Source organism: Camelus bactrianus, chromosome 32 (assembly GCF_048773025.1).
Source record: "Camelus bactrianus isolate YW-2024 breed Bactrian camel chromosome 32, ASM4877302v1, whole genome shotgun sequence".
NCBI lineage: Eukaryota > Metazoa > Chordata > Mammalia > Artiodactyla > Camelidae > Camelus > Camelus bactrianus.
The window spans coordinates 12,937,742-12,957,094 of NC_133570.1; the positions used below are offsets into that span (position 1 = coordinate 12,937,742).

General features: G+C 46.6%; 1 long non-coding RNA gene across 4 annotated transcripts in view; it reads right to left on the minus strand.

Moving 5' to 3' along the window:
• Positions 1-3,575: 3,575 nt before the first annotated feature.
• The window catches only part of LOC123619309 (uncharacterized), a 578,093-nt gene continuing 562,315 nt past the window's right edge, over positions 3,576-19,353 (minus strand). For 2 of the 4 annotated variants that reach the window (XR_012503691.1, XR_012503692.1), the window contains exon 8: positions 13,228-19,165. This is a non-coding gene — a long non-coding RNA (uncharacterized LOC123619309). Of the gene's footprint in view, positions 19,166-19,353 lie in introns of all 4 variants that reach the window. The other 2 variants (XR_012503694.1, XR_012503693.1) reach the window with 2 other exon arrangements.

The window sequence follows — 19,353 nt, forward strand, 5'->3', positions numbered from 1 at the left end:
GAGCTACCTTGGGGCCATAAGGAGGCCTGACCAAGATAAACACGTTGAGAAATGACAGCAGGGAGAGAGAAATAGCACCTAGATGTTTGGTAATGTCATTGAACCACTGAACCCATCAGCCCTGGAGTTTCCCTTCCCCAGTTCCTCTTCTGTGAGGTAATAAATCTCCACGGGGTGGTTCTTATTTGTAGCAGAGGACAGATACCTCTGTTGATATGAGGACCCAAACTACACGTACCTGGCTATCTAATAAGAGCTGGTCACGACTGGATGGATTCTGCCATCTACAGTACTCAGAGGTCATATAAAGACACACACATGTGCACACAATCAGGCAGGTTAATGAACTTTTCCAGCTTGGAAGGGTGAGATCTTGGAATTTTCCACCTTGGTTGCACAGAGGAGGATGTCTGAGCAAGGAACTGTTCCTGTCGCTGAACTCAGTTTCATATCAGCGTTCTGACTCATAGGTCATGGAAGAAGCAGCATCTGATGAAGGCGTCTGGCCTAATCTTTACATGCCAACAACGCAAAGTAAATCAGTGAATGAGCTGTGTTCTGGGCCTGACACCATCACTGACTGGCTGAGCGATCTGATAAACAGTCCTCCCCTTGCTAGACCTCAGTTTTCACATCCACCTAAATGTGTGACTTGGCCTGTATCAGTGATTTCCAAATTCTTCTTAAGTTAAACCTGGTTTGCAAATAAAATCTTACCTCCAGCCCCTCCTTGACACAGCAAATAAAATCAGCGCATCCCAAATGACCTGTCAGTAGGACTAATAATCTCTCCACATGGGGTGGATCTTCACAGGGTCCACTTGGAAAACCCAAGGCTCCATTCAGTAATATTATTTTAAACCTATGGGGCTTTCATTCTTTTTCTTCAAAAAATATCTACTGCACACATGCTATATACCTAGCGCTGTTCTAGACGCCGGTCCTGGAGGAATAAACATGCATAAACACAGTCTAGGGGAGGACACAGAGTGTAAGCAAATGAATAATGTATCAGATGATGGTAAATGCTAAGAAGAAAAATAAAAATAAAGGAGTGGAATGGGCTCAACTGGGCAAGGAGGTTGCTACTTATAAAGGATGAGAGGGGAGGCCTCCATCTCCTTGATAAAGGAATCTTACCAAAGAAAGCCAGGGTGCTCCCCATGGAAATATCTGGAAAAAGAGCTCTGGGGTGCCCTTGAAGGAGAGAGAGGTCGTATCTTGTCTTACTGATCTGGGACTCAGATGGATCTGGGAGTGTCTGGTAAAGTGTTAGGGCCCGAAGCCCACAGGGGTGATTTTGCTTGTCTTGGTTTGCATGAGAGAAAGGGAAATTTGAGGAGGAAGTGGAACATCACAGGGAAAAGATGAAAGAAGGGCAAAGATGGCAGAAAGCCTATTTCTCAGAAGAGAGAACCTTAGAATCTAGTTCTGCATCCTTGGGGCAGAGGAACAGAGGCAAAAGCTGCAGGAAGTGGTTTCACTAAGGCTTTGCGATCTGCTGGGTACAGACAGTTCTGACTTAGGTCCTAGGTTATGAGATGTGACACCATGTAGGCTGAAGGATCATCTCCTTATTCTTCCTGGAGCTCAACATGGGTCTAGCTTGCGGGAGAGAAAGGGGACAAAGGCACCCACATCGACACTAGCGACGTGTCACCTTTGGAAGATCCAGGAAGTTAGCTCTTGGCATTCGTATCAGTGTTGTCTCAGGAGGGAGGCACTAATGGTGTGCCATGTGAGTTTAGGTTAAGTTCTGCTGCAGTGAGAAGTGCCCCCAATCCCGTGGCCTCACAACAACAAAGGTTTATTTCTTCTCATATTTTATGTCCGTGCAACAAACGGATGGAGCCAGGCCCCCAGTGCTGCCCGATGGGATGTGCCCAGGGGGGCCATGTGCCCCTTCCATGAGAAAGCACTCAGAAAAAGTACGTGTGAGTTCTCCTTGAGACCTCTTCCCCTAGTCTGGTGACCCTAAAGAACTCACGCTGCAAATAATGCAGCTAACAGGTATCAGTGCTGCCCTCAGCCTGGGTCCTGGATGACTGTGCGGAGCAGAGCCCCTTGACAGCCTGCACTGAGCATACCATCTGAGTAAGAAATCAACCTTCATTACATGGAGTCCCTGGGATTCCAGGGAGATTGACTTTGGCACAGCCCAGCCTTGTCTGACCAGTGCATCTCCCAGCACACCAAGCCAGGCCCAGTCTCTCACGAGGATCTTCGTGAAAGCTGCCGTTCTTCCTGAATTGCTTCCCTCCTCTGGCAGTCCAAATCCTCCCCATCTCCCACAACCCATTTAACCTGTAACGCCTTCACTGGTGGCTCTAGCCAGCAGTGATATTATCCTGTCATTCATTCATTTCACAAATGATTCTTGAGTACTTATATGATGTGCCAAGGGGATTCAGTAACAATTAAAGCACCCAAGTGCCAAGACAGACAAAGTACATGTTTCCTGGCTTCAGTAACTCCCTAGGACTTTTAAGTCTTTGATTACTTTTTTTTCCCCCTCAGCCTGCTTATGTGATCTCCTGTTGTGACAGTTTTACATGTTTTTGGCAGATGCTTCTTGTGCTTAAATAACCTTTCTTTCCCTTCCCTTCCTCCGCTCTCCCCTTCCTCTCTGTGAACTCGTTGCCTTAGGCTGTCAAATAAAACACATTGCTAGGAAGAACCCCCCAACCTGTAGGATCTTCCTCCCTGTCGAGAGGCTGGTTCATTCATCACTGGACATAATCATCGAGGAATGCGAGCGGGTGCTTTGCTCCGCACTCTGACGCCCATGGTGCTTGGACCCGGGCTCGGTCAGCTGCTTGATTTTCAGAAGTGAGGCTGACCCCTTGGGGCAGAGGAAAGCTTGTCCTGACACAGTCATCCCCTCGAGGAAGCAGTGTTTGTGTCAGTACACACAGGATCAAGGTGTTGAGGTGACTGTGTGGATGTGGGCCCCCCCAGGAAGGGCACCACAGGTTTGGGGAGCCTAGCCTTTCTGTGCCTTGATGCTCTGCTCTAGAGGTAAAGGAACCTGTCACTTCCGAGCTGAGATGCAAACCATGGTGCTCAGAGCCCAGCTCGGGGAAATGACCTGCCCAAGATAACGCAGCCAGTCAGGGTTGGGGCTGGAACCAGAAGCTTGGATTCACGGCTTCTAATGCAATGCTCATCCTTTGATATCCCACTCTGGCTGTGCTTCTGAGGACAAGTTGCTTTTTTATGAGTCAAAATTATCTAAATAATAATAATTAATAGCCATAATTTCTATCTTATCAATAGTCTGCGTCAGTACGGGGAGGATTATGACACATACATTAAGAGTGCACGTGTCCTCGCATGAGCAAGGTATTATTATTATCCCCATAATACAGATGAGGAAATTGAGGTTCAGGGAGCTGAAGCAGCTGACCTGGGATATTTAACTAGAAAGTGGCAGACTCAGGATTTAAATCCATGTCCGAGAACTCTCACACTGACCTTCCCTTCTGCTAACCTTGTGACTCTGAGGACTTGTGACTCTTGTATGTTTACAATCCATTTAGAGCTTTGAACTTCTTCCCTGAGTCCAGGGTGACTCAGGGAGAGGACTCAGCTTCCTTATCTCTGAGGAATAACAGGCCCACGGTTACCTTCCAAGTGGAAACAAGGAGTCCCAGTATCCCAGGGCAGGAACTGAGTAGGCACTTAAGAAACATTTGTTGCATGTGTAAGGTCAGTCGAGTCCAGCTTGGAAAGTTCTTTCCAGTCCTTTCTGCTTAACCATGAATTATTTCTTGAATTTTCCTCATTCAAACTGCGTTTTGACTAGGAGGAAATATGGAGAAGCATTCCTTATGGTAAAAAGAAAAGACATCTGGTCAGGAACCAGTTTTAATGAAAAGAAACTACCCACCCGACACTATTCATTGACCATCTCATACGAGCCAAGTTTGCGTCAAGTGCTAAGGATGGTTTCGTGAACTGACCTCTGCTCACCTCTTCAGGCTCATCTGTTGCTGGAACAATCACTCCTATCATCTCCAGCCACTCTGGTTGCCTTGATTTTCCCTAAATATGGCAAGGTCACTCCTGCCTCAGGGCCTTTGCACATCCCCGGTAGGATTTGCTCTGAGATCCTTAAATGAGAACAACTTCCTATGTTTAGATCTCAATATGTCCTCCTCTGAGGGCCCTTCCTTAGCACTCAATTGAGGTGCTCTTCCTCCCTCCCCACCTCCATTACTCCATATCACATTTCACTCTGCTCCTTCTTTACAGTCCTGACTGCTATCTGGAATCATCAAGTTTGCTTTTCCCTTTTTTATTGTCTGTCTTCCTCGACTAAACTGTAAGTTTCATACAAGCTGGGATCTTCTCCGTCTTGTTCCCAGCTGTGTCCTCAGAATCAGAAACAGTGCACGTAGACTACAGTTGGGAGGTCCTCAATGAATCCTAACTGGGCGAGTGAATGAGGGACGGCGATTAAGAGAAGGGGGTGGGATTCAAACTGTGGCTCCTACAGTCGCTAGCTGTCAAGATTTTAGCAAGTTAACCTCTGAGAGCCTCATCGTCCACAACTGTTAAATTGGCATAATAATATTTATAGACACTAAAAGGATCGAGTGAGGTAATGTGGACGAGCTTACTTGGCACGCAGGAGTGGGAAAACCATTATTACACTTACCTCCATCAGCATCAGTATCGTCATCATCATCATCACTCTTGCTTAGAGCAGAGAGAGGACCAGGGAGCCGCTTGTGATGCTGTTGTAATTATCCACTCAATACCTCCTATTACTGAGCTCCGTCTACCCGCCAGACCCTGTGCTAAGTGCCTGATGTGCAGTATCTCAGTTAGCATTGCTCTGAGACGTATGTGTACATCAGACAAAAGTGAAAGCAAGCAGAATTCAGCATCTTTTCCCCCACTTCAGCCAAAAAACCTGCTTCTGTCACTACGTTGAGCCTTATTCTGACACCCCTACCTTGTGGGGGCATTTGCCCAAACCAGAGAAGATTCTGCACCATAGAAACTCGATACGCTACTGTGAGTTTCATGGCCTGGGTCCTGAAAGAGTAGTTCCAGACACCATCTTTCTAGGAGATCATAGTTTTATTGCCTTTGACACTGAGGTTGGTGGACGAAAAACTCAGAGCTGTGTCCTGAGGCCAGGAACAGCTATGCCCAATAACATCAGCACATCAGTGGCGGTCAGACCCATATTCTTTTCTCAGCTGGACCAGAACTGCTCTTTGACCAAAGTGGAATTGCTTTAGGGGGACGTCACTCTGCCATATGCCAGCCTCCCTAGGTGAGCCAGGTCCTGGATGGACTTACCATCACTGCTATGGCGTGGTGCAAAAACCTTCTGAGACCTAGCCACAATTTCACATGCTCCTCCTGAGGACTTCTGAGAGGTAGACAAATGCCTTCATCAGCTGTAATCTGAAGGGAAAATGAATCCCTACCAAGCGGGCAGGACTGAGCTTGGGTCTCCGAAGAAACCTCATGTAGGAGGCCAGCGAACCAACCTTCCCTGTGTTCTGATTCTTGGTAGATCTTACGGATCATCCAGAAGCATCTCTGGATCACTTTGAGGTCATCTCCATTAATTCCCCCGTGTCCTTCTGAAGTTTTTATGGGATAAAGGAGTCAACCAATTTTTTTTTTAAACTCGAGTGTAGTTTCTTATTTGGAAATCTTAACTCCTAGTGATACTCTTTTGAAGGCAGCTTACAGAGGGTGTGCCTGGAGGTATGAAAGTAAAAAGTTCCGTTACAAACTTAGAGTGGTGGGGACGTGAGCAGTTGCCCTATGTGAATACGGTGTTTGCATAGCATGAAGGACTTTGAGATCATCTGGTGTAGGAATGACAGAAGTTTCTTCCCAAAGTTTATATCTGATCAACTGGTGGTGGCTCCCTGAAACTGTGGGTTGAAATGGACTCTGAGACCATATCTGGGCTAAACAGGAAAGAATGAAAGGATCAGTTAGTGATGTCTGCTTTGGGTAGGACAGTTGAAAGTTATGACCCGTGAGCCAGTCAGACACTCTCCTACCTCCAGTCCAGTTACCACCTTTTCTAGCTGGGTCACCTAAATCCTAAATAAAAGTTACTTGCCGGAATTATATACCATGCTACTATTTAACTCCAGTCCAGTGCCTTTTCCACTGTACCATAAGATTCAGCTCTCATCACCCATGAGAGAAGAAAACAAGCTGGTTGGAAAAGAACATGGGGTATACACTCATGATACGAGTTCACTTATATGGTTTCCACCAACATCTGACGTATCGGTGACTTACACAACGTGGTTTATTTGAAAGCCACCTCCATTTTTTTAAAGTTTGCAAATCGCCACAATTATTTTAATGGCCCACTTTGTACCAGTCTTTTACAAGCTGTGGGAACTTATTTATTTATTTATTTATTTTTGAATTTACACAGTTGGGTTAAGATTATTGTGAAACAGGGTGGGTGAGGCTTTCAGAGGGGATATCCGAGAGACGGGGGCTGCAGACTCGTTATCTGTTGTGCGATGGGCCTTCACCTCCCCCACCAATGCTTTGTTACATGGCCCTGCTGTGTCTTCTTCCATGGTGTCATCTCCCAGACCTGCTGGCACAGCTGACAAGTAGATACTGGGCATCCCTGGAGTATGGCGTGGGCAGTGGGAAGGGAGGAATTTTATTTATTCTCGATGCACCCTGGAGATCTCGACATTAATGTGTGTCTGCCTCTCTTCTCAGTCCCAGGAGGTGATGCTTAACGTGATCTCTGGTTTTTGTGAGGGAGGGGCCAGTGTGAGGGGAAATCGGGGATCCAACCCAGACAAATGGTGGGAAAGCAAATACCCTGACAGAGCAGTACAGGAAATTCTCCCTTCTTTAGAAGACAGATCTGTCCTCCTCCTTTAATCCCCAGCACAGCTGCACCGCTCAGGGCACAGAGACACATTAAGTGAAAATGGATTCTGATTTGGGAATCGTAGTGGCAAATCTAATTTCAGATTACTCCTTTTCCACAGTCTCGCCCCACTGGGGGTTTGAGTCAAAACATAGAAAGGGGATGTTACCTGAAGCAGAAATCAGATACCTATATGATGGGACATGCTGGCTGTGGTTGCCTGCACCACCCCTGCCCAGAGTGGACGCCATTCACCCACTGCCTCCTGTATGCCAGGTACCCTGCACATCTTTTCTTTCATCTTCACAGCCACCTTGTGAGTTACCCTTCTCGTCTTTCATTTCACGGTCAGGGAAACTGAGGCTCATCGAAGGTATTAAGTCAGAATTTCACTTAGTCGTTCACTTATTAAATATTGTTACACCCTTACTGGTGTACCAAGAATTCCATGTAGATGGTGAATGAAAGACAACATTTTAAAAGATGAGCTAAAGAAAGAGCCAGCAGGGGCAGAAAGTTGGGAAATTTACGTTCCAGGTGGAGGGAACAGAGCATGCGTCTTTGAAGTTTCCAGTAATGGAATCCAGAAGCTACCTTAAGGGAAAAATAAAGTTCTACATCATCCCCCAAAGGCAAGGATGCAGGTGGGTCTGGGGAAAGGGTGAGAATGAGGAGCTCAAAAATGTGATTTACATTTTTTTCTCTTCTCTCTTAGCTTCATGGTTCTCTTTTCTCCATCCATATAGTGATCAAGGATGACCTCCACCAAACTCTTATATATAGATTAAGACAGTGAGATAATAGTGTCTCTCTCTCTCTCTCAGCCCCTAGTCCAGATTCCTGGGCAAGACGTTTTATTGGCTTAGCTTTAGTCAAGTGTTTAACTCCGATCAAACATCAGGGGTTGGCAGTGGATGGACTCATCTTATACAACATGGCTTCTGAGGGTGAATCACTGGGGTGAAGGACTCCATGCAGGTGGTCATTAGAAGGGGGACAGGTAGCTTGAAAGTTACTCTATCCAGTAACAGACAGAGAAAGAAATCAGACCCAAGTGTGCCTAACTCAGAACACAACAGTGGACAACCAGCTTCTCACCCTGTATTGTTTCAAAGTCGCACAGAACTGCGCCCCTGAACTTGGCCATTTGTGCCTTCCGTGTGGTCAGCTCTAATCACCAGGAGGTCTGCTAAGCAGGGGCGGGTGCGTCATCCCCCTGCAGCTGCCACGTTTTGCTTATCTTCATACAGTGGCGTGCTTCAGAGGACGGACCCCAGAGCCAGAATACTTGGATTTGAGGCCCAGCTCTACCACTGTGTGACCTTGAGAAAGCTAACCCTCCCAGTCACGTGTGACAGTTTTCTCCTTTGTAACATGTGGATAATATTAGTGTCCAGCCCATGGGGTTACTGTGAAAGTCAATGAGCTAACACATGTTAAGGACTTACTGAACAATATTCAACAGACTGGTTATTTCAAGCCACCCAAGCCAAACACCAGAGAAGACAATGACTCGAGACCATCCACGTGAGGGATGGTGTGAGGTGGCAGGGCCTGAGGTATTATGGAAACTCAGTTGCCCATCATGAAGTGACAGGCCCAGGCGTGGTGGACAGAGTTCCTTTGCAGTCATGTACCAAATACCACATGGGATCATGGACCCAGATGCTGCCAGAATCTGCTGGCCCAGCTTGGCTTCATTACTCGCTCAAGATCACCCAGAAAGATCAAAGAAAACCCATCCTTGTCCAGCCAGAGATTGCTCAAGAGGCCAGTGCCTGTCCCACCAGGAAATGGAATTCCAGTTTGCCGGCATGCCTTGAAGAGGGAGGACATGGGACTGAATTTTGTCCTCCGACATAGATTAAGGACCAGCAATGCACGAAGGCTGCGAAGAGGTGCCGAGGCTGCACAAATGAAGACCCAGTCACAGAGTTAAAGAACTAAATGTCCGGTGGGGCAGAGACAAGAACGTCCGCAGACCATTGTGCAGGAATGCAAATTTGTTTATTCTGCTAAGAATTCAGTCGGACTATTAAAAAAAAAAAAAAAAAAAAGAACGAGAAAAACAAGAACAATGAAGAGAGAGAAAATGAAATGTAAAAGTAAAAATACATAACTGCAGAAAGAGGAGGAAGCAAGGGGAAAAGGGGAGACTAGAGAATACGATGTATCCTGTCTCCGGGGGTTAAAGCAGTTGCGGGGGGGTGGTCAGGAGACTGGCTTTGGGGCTCTGGCCCTGCCCCTTCCAAGCGTCGTGAACTTGAGGAAGAGTCTGCCTTTCTGTGTCTGGTTCCTCGGTGGGAAAACGGAGACAGCAACGAGTGCGTGGGGACTTGGAGACGGATGCTGTACCACACGGCGCCTTCTGGCCCGCAGGTGCTTATTGGAGGTAGGAGTGAGGTTTCCACGGTGCGTGAACGGTGCTCGGCCTGAGCTCACGACGCATTGCCATTTGCCTCTCCTCCCAAGGAGGTTCCCGACAGAGGCAGCTGTTCAGACGAGCAGGAAGGAGGGCGCTGCTTTACTGACAGCTGATACTGACGGGTGACCCGGCCAAGACTCGGTGACACCGAGCGCTGAGTTCTCTGGTAGAGCCCTACTTGGGCTTGGGACACCAGTGAGCTTCCTTTTTTTTTTTTTTTTTTAATGGAGGTACTGGGGATTGAACCCAGGACTTCAAGCATGCTAAGCAATGCGCTCTACCGCTGAGCTAGAGCCACGCTGGGACATCAGTGTGCTTCCCGCGTCTAGACCCTGGTAACAAGTTCCAGCCGGACTTGCTTCCTCATTTTGGATAAAGTGGAATCAGAAAAGAAAAAAAAAAAGAAGAGACTTTTTTTCAGGTCACCCCCCAGAGACTGACTCTTCATCTTCTTCTCATATGGAGGCAGGAAGGACAAGAGGCAGCTCACGGGGCTGAGGGGCACCCTACGCTAGTAAAATCTCACCCAAGTAAGAGGTCTGAAGATTCAATTATTTAGATTAGAAACTTCATGCCTGGAGTTTGGGTGAGTGCACCGGAGGAGGTCGTGAGAGTAAAAAGCGTGGAGACACGGGAGGTCTCCTGCCCTAAGAAGAGTCAGGGGAGACAGCTGGCAGGAGTGCGTGGCACCTGTTATTAAAGCCGGCTCAGCAGGTGTTGAAAGGCTGCACCTTTCCTCCAGCTTCCATTCTCATTTCCATCTACTCGAATCACCTCCCAACAACCCCGCTCCCCCCAACCAAGAGTACATATACACCATTTCAGACATCTAGACAGCAAGAATCAAGACTGCAGCTTCTCTGGGTGTTAGGCTTGGCCATTAGTCTAAGTTTTGGCCAATAGGCTTTAAGAACTTTTCCAAAAAAAACAGCTGGATCAGATCTTGTTTGTTTTATTCATCTGCTTGTTTTCCTTTTTTATTTTTTTTGTCTCTTTCTCTTGAATACACTAACTGCCACCGTGGCAGCCAACTTGGACTATGAAAGCACGGGCCACAGCCTCGGGACGGCCTAGCAAAACTCCGAAAGGAGCCTGGGCCTCTGGGGACATGGCGATGCAGAAGCCTCAGATTAGCTCTGGACCTCTTACCCTTGGGTTTATATGGGAAAGAGAAATACAGTTCTGCTTCATGTAGACTGCTGTTAGTTTGAACACTGTTACAACCCAACTTAACGCTACATTGATACATAAGACCGGGAACCATTTTTTAAATGTTAGAATTTAGAATCATCATTCAGTGTCGTGGGCTTTTGACAAATACACAGATAAGTCAGACAGGTTCAAAAAGCTTTCTGCTTGTTATGACCTCAAACCAAGGAGAGTCTCTGAGTCTCCTCTGGGTGTCAGCCACGGTGCTGGATGTTACCAAATCCAGGGACAAGTGAAATGCACACCCTCCTTTTTAAAGATTTGGAGGATAAGGCAAATGCAGAAGGATTTATTCGTGTATCAGATGAGGCTTTCTGCTTCGTGAAGGAAATGACATTTGGAATGGATGTAAGAGTGTGGGGATAATTTCAGAGAGAGAGATGTATTGAGAGAGAGGACACAGACTAAGAAGTATTGTTCCTTGGAGAATTCATAGTAAGACCGAAGGGCATGAGTGAAAAACCACTTTTCTCAATTTCAGTATTTCCTTTAGTAATGTCCTCAGTTAATAAAAGAATCTTCTTGGTTGCTTAATCATGGGGTTTTGATTCCCAATTCCTGTTCTCTATGTGACGCTGGGCAACTCACTTAACATCTCTGAACCTCTGTTTTGAATCTGGAAAATGGGAATAATGAAACCAGCTGAGGCAGAGACTATGATGTGTGTCCTCTTCTTCCTGGGTACGCAGCCGGACTACATTTGCCTGCCTCCCTTTCTGTAAGACAAGGCCATGTGACTGAGGTCTGGCCAATGGAATGTGAGCAGAGTCAATGCGCATCATTTCCAGTACAAGGCTCGTCTAAGCATTTGTGCTGCCATCTGCTTTCTTGTTCTCTTGAGAAAATATTCTGTTGCATAAATTCGGAGTGTGATGAGGCCCCAAGGCATGGAAAAGCTACAACATGAAAGGAGTCTAGGTGGATAAAAAATGGCCAGGATACCTGGTTGAATTCCTGCCTGAGTGAGAAAAAAGTTTGTAGGGTGTAGAGCCACTAAGATGTTGGGATTTACTTCAGAGAGCACCTAACACTTTCATAACTGATATACTGGCCTTGCATGAGGTATAATCATCCCTTGGTATCCAGGGGGGGATTGGTTCCAAGACCGCTGGAAATACCAAAATCTGAGGATGCTCAAATCCCTTATATAGAATGGTGTAATATTTGCAAATAACCTACATCCTCCCGTAGACTTTAAATCACCTCTAGATTACTTACAATACCGCATACAACATAAATACTACGTGAATAGTCGCTGGTGCTTGGCAAATTCAAGTTCTGCTCTTTGGAACTTTCTGAAAATTTTTTTTTTGAGTGTTTTCAATCCTAGGTTGGTTGGATCCGTGAATGTGCTGACTGTGATTTATTTTAAAAACCTAATAACACACAGTCTAATGTGTCGTTCCTTCCTGGTAGGTGATGGACGCCGTTCCTGCAGTTGTGAAATACTGAGACCAACACAAGCAGGAGAGTAGGGCCCACAAGTTACATCTTTTGTTATTTTTTTTTTTCCCCTACTTGCTACATTTTGTCTCCATCTAAGTAGGACCCAACACAATCACCCATCCCCATTCTCCAGAGCTATGCTTATGGTCAAACAGGCTAGGCACTGAATGACTCTGGGCATGGTGGTGTCACATTGACAGCCTGCAGTGTGATTTGTACGCCCTGAGGGTGTGCAGTACACAACTCACGCAACCATCAGCTGACCCTCCACTCAGGGCCTCTGATTAGAGGAAAGCTAGGACACGAAGGGGTAACAAATGCCATTTCATCTGTCATCATTCTTCTGCCCAATCCCTGCATCCCCGTGGAGTGTCACCTCCAAGAGGGCAGGATGCTTGTCTGTTTGATTGACAGCTGTATTCCCAGTGATCAGTAACAGGTGCTCCATAAGCAGAAAGAATCAGTTGCAGAATTACTCATAGAAACACCTTCTTTCTGCCCTGGAAATGCTCTAAACACTTCCATTTCTCAGCCAGTCATTGGCACAGGGTCCTAAAGAAACCAAAGAAACTCTTGAAATGAGCAGAACAGACTTTCCCCTTCCTTAAACCCATTGCTGGTGTCTAGTTCTGTGTCCTCCTGCCATGTGTGCCCCCCCCACCCCCGTCTCAGAGGTTTGAAGCATTCAATCATCGCTGGAGCAGGTGAGGACAGCCTGTTAAGACAGAACAAGGACATAGTGCTAACAGACCCACCTCCAGAGAGAACTGCGATCTGGCACCTGGGGACGACATCTTACCATGTCCCTGCAGCCTCAGGGGGACAGCGGCTGGCATGGAAAGTGTGGCCCGAGGCTCCAGATTGCTGGGTTTGCTCCAGATTTTATTCTGTCTTGTATTCCTCCGACCATCACGGCCAGACGGCTACCCTGAATCATTGATGGAGTGGAGTGTCTTTCTCCCCAGGGATGGAGATTCTTTTATCTTCTGTTAGCTGGTAACGCAGGGACACCCACTGCTCCTTGAAAAAAGTGTTTGCAAGTGAAACTTACACCCACTCACAGGAAAACAGGCACTTGACTTTGACAGAACCCCTGTGATATGTCCCAGGTGCCGTGTTATGCACTGAACATGTACCATCCCATCTATGCCTGGCCACCTGCCTGTGAATCGGGGAGAATTAGCTCCATTGTAGCCTCAGAGACATGAGGAAAACTTTGCAAGATAATACTACCAGCTAATACACACTGAGAACTTACTGTGTGTGGGGCTGGCCCTTTTCAAGATGCTTTTCTGGGCAGACTTATTTCTTACAATAATCCAGAGTCAGAGGTTGTACTGCTGTGCCCATTTTACAGACTGGGAAAGCTGAGGTGCGGTTCTCCCAAAAGTGATGGAGCTATGATTTGAAGTCAGTCAGACGGCACCAGAGCCCGTGCAGTTAATCCCATCCTGAGACTGAGGCCTGACAGGCCTCCTTCAGGCCCCAGTGCCTGGAGCACAGTCAAACAGGTTTTACAAAGTCAAAACTTTCCAGGGATCTGGCATGCAAATGAGTGACGCAGGCTGAGAGTATGAAAACTTTGTTGTTCCTGAGACAGGAGGCCTGCTCAGTGTTCCTTTAGTTGTTCTCTATTAGTAGAGACATGGGTACCAGAAAAGTTTTATGCTCTTCTTCATTCAGCTCTGAGTAGCCAGAAAACGAACAAATGTCTACGACACGGAGGCAGACTTTGAATTCAGGGAGCAGTTCCCTTTCCAAACAGTCTGCCTTTGGGAGCCGCTCGGGGTTTCCAGCATCCCAGTGACCCGTGCATCCAAGGCTGTGAGCGAGCAGGGCCTTTTAACTTCAAGTTTTTGCCTCTTCCATGTAGAAAACGAAAGGAAGAAGATGATAACACAGTTGATGGCTACAGGCCTTTTCCAAACATGGTCTCTCCTTCCAGCAAACGGCCTTCAGGAGGCAGATGGGGTGGCTTGTGTCTCTGGCTGAGGTTCCGAATCCCGGCTGTGGTTCCACAACTGGGATGAAGGAACCAGACAGCATGCCTGAGATTTCTGGATTCCATTGCCCTTTGTGCTGTTTATCCCTCGCCCAACAAGGAACACACATCACAGGGCTGATGAAGGGCTCACCGACTGCCCGGACATGGTCCCGGGGGGACCCGCCCGCGGGGAGAGGCTGTCTCCAGCCGATCCCACAGTCCGCTGGCCTAGAAGCTAGGAGGGAACGGGGAGACCCCGGCACAGCTTCTGGGAGTCGGTCGTATCTGGCATATTTTCAGCAGCTGTCTTCCAAGGAATAATAATAGAAATAATGATCGAAAAGAGTGGGCCCCAAACTACTATATATACAACAGATGAACAGCAAGGTCCTACTGTATAGCACAGGGAACTACATTTGATATCTTGTAATAATCTATAATGGAAAAGAATGTGTGTATCTGTATAACCGAATCACTATGCTGTACACCAGAAATGAACACAACATTGTAAATCAACTAAACTTCGATTTAAAAAATTAAAAAAAAAAAAAGGAGTGGGTCCCACTTGTAGCTCTGCTGATTTGAAATCCAGGTTCCTGGTCCTACTTCCAGAATTCTCAATTAAGGACTATCTGGTGGAATCCTGTAACCTGTGTGTTTAACCATATCTCTGAATAATTCTTCATCAGCCGCCTTGGCAGCTAATGATCAAGTTCAGAAACCACTGATCTGAAAATGACAACGCACTGCAATGCACTGTTCGTTGGCATGTAGGACCGTTCCTGAAATAATAATTCAAGGATTTTCTGTGACAATGACACCTTCAAGAGGGCAACACCAGTGCAAGCAAATGCAAACGTGCTTTCATCTAAAATAGTCTAGTCATTTATTGAACATTAACTATGTGCCAAGCACCAGACAAAGAACTTAAGATGCATGACTTCACTGAATTCTCTAACAAGTCTATGGAGAGAACACTGGAAATGCACTCATTTCATAAAGAACTGTGGCTTGGAGAAAACAATGGCTGCCTGCGATCCCACAGCGAGTGAGTGAGCTGGGATTTGAGTCCAGCTGAATTTGACATCATTTGATGAAAACAGGGCAGGGATGATGATTCTGATTTTCCCGAAAAGGAGACCGAGGCTGAGAAGGGGATGGAGGTCTGTGTTCGTCTCCTGTGACGACTCTTAACAGTTTACCACAAGCTTGGAGATTTGCAGCAGCAGAAATTTGTTTTCTCACAGGTTTGGAGGCCGGAAGTCTGAAATCAGCATCACTGGGTCACAATCGGGCTGTCGGCAGGGCATCATCTGCAGGCTGTAGGGGAGAGTCTGTCCCTGGCCTCTTCCAGCCTCTCAGGGCTCCAGGCGTCCCTCGGCTCATGGCTACATCTCTCCAGTCTCTGCCCCTGTCTTCACATCACCTTTTCCTCTGTGTTTCTCAAATCTCCTTTTGACTTTTGCTTGTAAGGGGACTTGTCATTGAATTTAGGGCCCACCTGGAGAATCCAGGGTGATGTCATCTCAAGATCCCTAATTTAATTACATCTGCAAAGACCTTTGACCAAATGTCACATTTACAGATTCTTGGTGGACATATTTTGCAGGGGAACCAGCATCCAACCCGTGACAGGGTTCCCTAGCCAAGAAGTGGTAGAGGAGGACTTAACACAGATCCAGATCACCTCCTGGGTTCAGGAAAGGCTCACCGTTTGCTGTCAGTGCTGAATCCATAGCTTAGACAGGCTTTCTCCACCCAGCAGATGAGATGGCTGCCAACAGCTCAACACCCACATCCTTCTCTAGTTTGATCCATGGAAAGTGACTTCCCTTCCCATTAACTCCAGAGAAACTGTCCTGAAACACTCTTACTGGCCTTGCCTTAACCACATGACCATCCCTGAGCCAAACTCTGTGGCCAGAGGGATCATTTATTCCACAGAAATAATAAATATATATATTGAGTAATTTCTATGTGTCAGGAACTCTTTGAAGTATGTGGAAATACACTAGAGAGCAGAAGACAAATTTCTGCCCTCACGGGGCTTATATTCTAGAAGGATATACAGACAACTAACCTATAAACAGATTTTTAAAACTACAGTTTGATTTCAGATAGAGATAAGTGCTAGGGAACAAACTGATTTTGAACAATGTGATAAACATGGCCAGAGGGCTCCTTCAGACAGGATGATCAGTTAAGACCTCTCTGAAGAGGTGTAATGTGAGGTGTAACTCAGATGATGAGAGGGAAGCAGCCATATGGTTGTGGAAGATCCTTCCAAGCAGAAGGCATAGCAGCTGCAAAGGCACTGGGGTAGGAATGAGCCTAGAGGAACAGAAAGATGGGCAGGCCAGCTGGACAGCAGCACACGGGCAGGAAAGAGCGTGAGATGTAGCAGATAAGCAGTGAAGCAGAATCTCCACCCCTAAAAGTTTGATTTGCATGTCCTCTGCTCTCAAATTCATCTCCATCCACCCCTGCTCAGCAGAGACATATCTCTGGTCACCCAGAACAGATCTGTACACTGTGTCACTCCTCTCACTGCATGGATAGGAGATTTTCTTTGAGCAATTGGAATATTTTAAATACCACACCACCTACCTGGTGGGTGCCTTTTGCTCTTCAGTAGGATTCAAGTGTGGAGCTAAATCAAGGGTTAACTGACTCTCTTAAGTTCTCATTGGACCTTCATCCAAACTCAGACTTAGCCTAAGCAAAGCGCTTTGGCAAAGTTTGCTTGGCTAGGATTTGGGGAGTTGATGAACCATGTTTTCTCTTTTCTTTTTCACTTTCATACGCCTCTGGGCTGATGGTTCCTTGCCAAGGTCAGAGGCAGTAAAATACCACAAGAAAGAAGACCTTTGAAGTGATCATCTGTGCAGCCGTTGGGGAGGCGGTATTGCCCAAAGGCTCACCCGGGAATGGAACCTTCTGGAGCTTTAGACTGAGTGCCTGGGAGGCCTCCAGAGACATGTGGAAGCCTCGGAACTGACTTGGCAAAACATCTGAACTTCTGGTTGGGGCTCCGAGCTAAGGCTCTAACCCTCTGGGAGCCTTCATTTGCTCTCAGCCAATCAATGGAAGCCACCTGTTCAAGATCTGAGCTGGCTGAACCACTGCCTTCAATTTCGGGAACCTCAGAGACCAGATGCTGAATGGCTCTTTCAGAATATACCCTGGAATCGCTTGTTCTCCAGTACAATGATTTAGACAGAGTTATTTCACCATGGGAATGACAGGTCTGGGAAAGTGGTGGTTTCATTGGAAGGTTCCACTAAACACTTGCTACTCAAAGTGAGACCCATAGGCCAGAAGCATAAGCATTCCCCTGGGAGAAATGTAGACTCTCCTGAATTAGAACCTGCAGTTCAGCAAGGTCCCAGTTAACTTGCACGTACAGTGAAGTTTGAGAAGGGCAGCGCTAAACAAACTTTGTCATATATGCAGAGTGCTGCCATTGCTCCCTTTGTGTCCTTGGCAGGCATCACTAATTAATCACAGAGTTATTTCCTTCCAAGCTCAGAATCTTTGCAAGTTATGGTTCCAGGTAGTACTGGCCAATCAACAGGAGTTGGCCCCAGATTAAATCTACCTTCTACACTAGCATCAACACTTGAAGATATCATTTTCACGATAGCTTCCCAGTGCTACGTACAGCAACACACACATTGTCAGTGCCTGATCAATGTTTGTGGAATGGCTGTATCTTCTTCTTGGCTTTTTTTTCCCCCGGGGTATTCATTCTACTCCAGCCCCCATCCCCAGAAAATTAGCATTTCCATTGGACATATGTGCAGTTCAGCGTATCTTCGAGATGTTGAGTTTTGTTGTTGGCAGTTACCTATTGAAAAGTTGAATGAATTTATAAAGATGGTAGGGTCTGCATGAAGACACATAGGAGCCTGTCTTGATTGCACAAGGACCTCAAACCATGCAAACTTTCCCAGGACATGGCCCCCTGTGACTGAGCCCTGAAAGATGGCAGCCACATGAACTGGGTTGCAGGCAGAGGTGGGTAGAGGGGATCGAGTAGGGAAGACAGAAACAGGCAAGAGGCACAGTTGGACCAACAGGGCTCCAAAGACAGAGCAATAATGATTATAAATAGCATCCTTTTGACGGCCGTTTGATGTACTGTCCAAGGCCAGGTGGAAAATCTTTCCTCCCTTGCCTTTCCCCACTAATCGCCTTCCTCTCATTTTTCAACAAAGATTCTGAGTCCGGTCGGTCGTTTGTCTGGAGCATTTGTTTCCCATTAGAATACCTTTTGCAATTTCAGTGTGTTATGCTAGATAATTGCTTTAATAACAAACCAAGGAAGGACTTTTGAACATTTTAGGAAGTAATTTTTTTTTCCTGCAGTGAAAATCTAACAGACAGTGACAGAGGGCTTGGGAATAGTCAAAGAGGAAAAAGTGGTGGTGGGGGAGGCGGGAGAGGTACCAGAATTTATCAGCCAGCAGTCGCAGGTGGAGACCAGCATCCACGCGTCTTCTCCCACCGCAGGGAGAATTGTCAGAGGGCGAAGATGCTTGTGAACAGAGAGAAGGAACTTAAACATCTGGCAAGCTTGGGGTGGGTAAGCATGGAGCAACATCTTGTGATTAACAAGAGGGAGCTCTAGGGGTACGTGTTAGTTTGGTGATAGAGATGGGACGAGAATGCACTTGGCGGCGGAGGAAGGATGTCTCTATGGAGTTTGCCTAGCGTGCCCAGGAGTACTCAAAAATGTTCTGCATGTGCGTAATTTGTTCAAAAGTGCTACATGGTCTGACCAGGGAAAATAACAAATATATTTGTTCAGAAGCAAGAGTGCAATGTACCTCAAGTAATGTACTTTGTCTTACTTAATTGCCCTCACAACACTTTGCCAGATGAAAACATCAATAATGGATAACACTTATAGAGCGCTCACTGCGTCATGCTTCACACTGTTGTAAACCTTTTCCATATATTAATGGGAATAAACTTTGCCATGAGCCTGTAAGGTAAATAAAAATTTTATCTATTTTGCAGGTAAGGACACTGAGGTGCAGAGAGGTTAAGGTTAAGGTTAAGGTTAAGTTTAAGAACGCACAAGGGGTGAGTGGCAAAGACCAACATTTGACGTTGGAAATCTGAATCCGGAGCTTGTGTGTTTAGCTTCTGTACATCCTGTTTCGGTCACAACTGCAGAAATGCCAGTGCTGGGCTACCTTGTATCGGTCCTCGGCTGTCAAAACAAAAACACGATGCAGTGTTTGTCAGTTGTCCCCCAAGTCAGGGTGCTGTGCTCAAGCCATTGGGAGGATAACGAGGGAAGGATGGCAGGAGCAGGGGCTGCGGCAGCTGCCCAGTGAGCACTGATGGTGTTCTGGATTCGGGAGTGGCAATGAGGGAAGGCAACCAGAATAAAATATT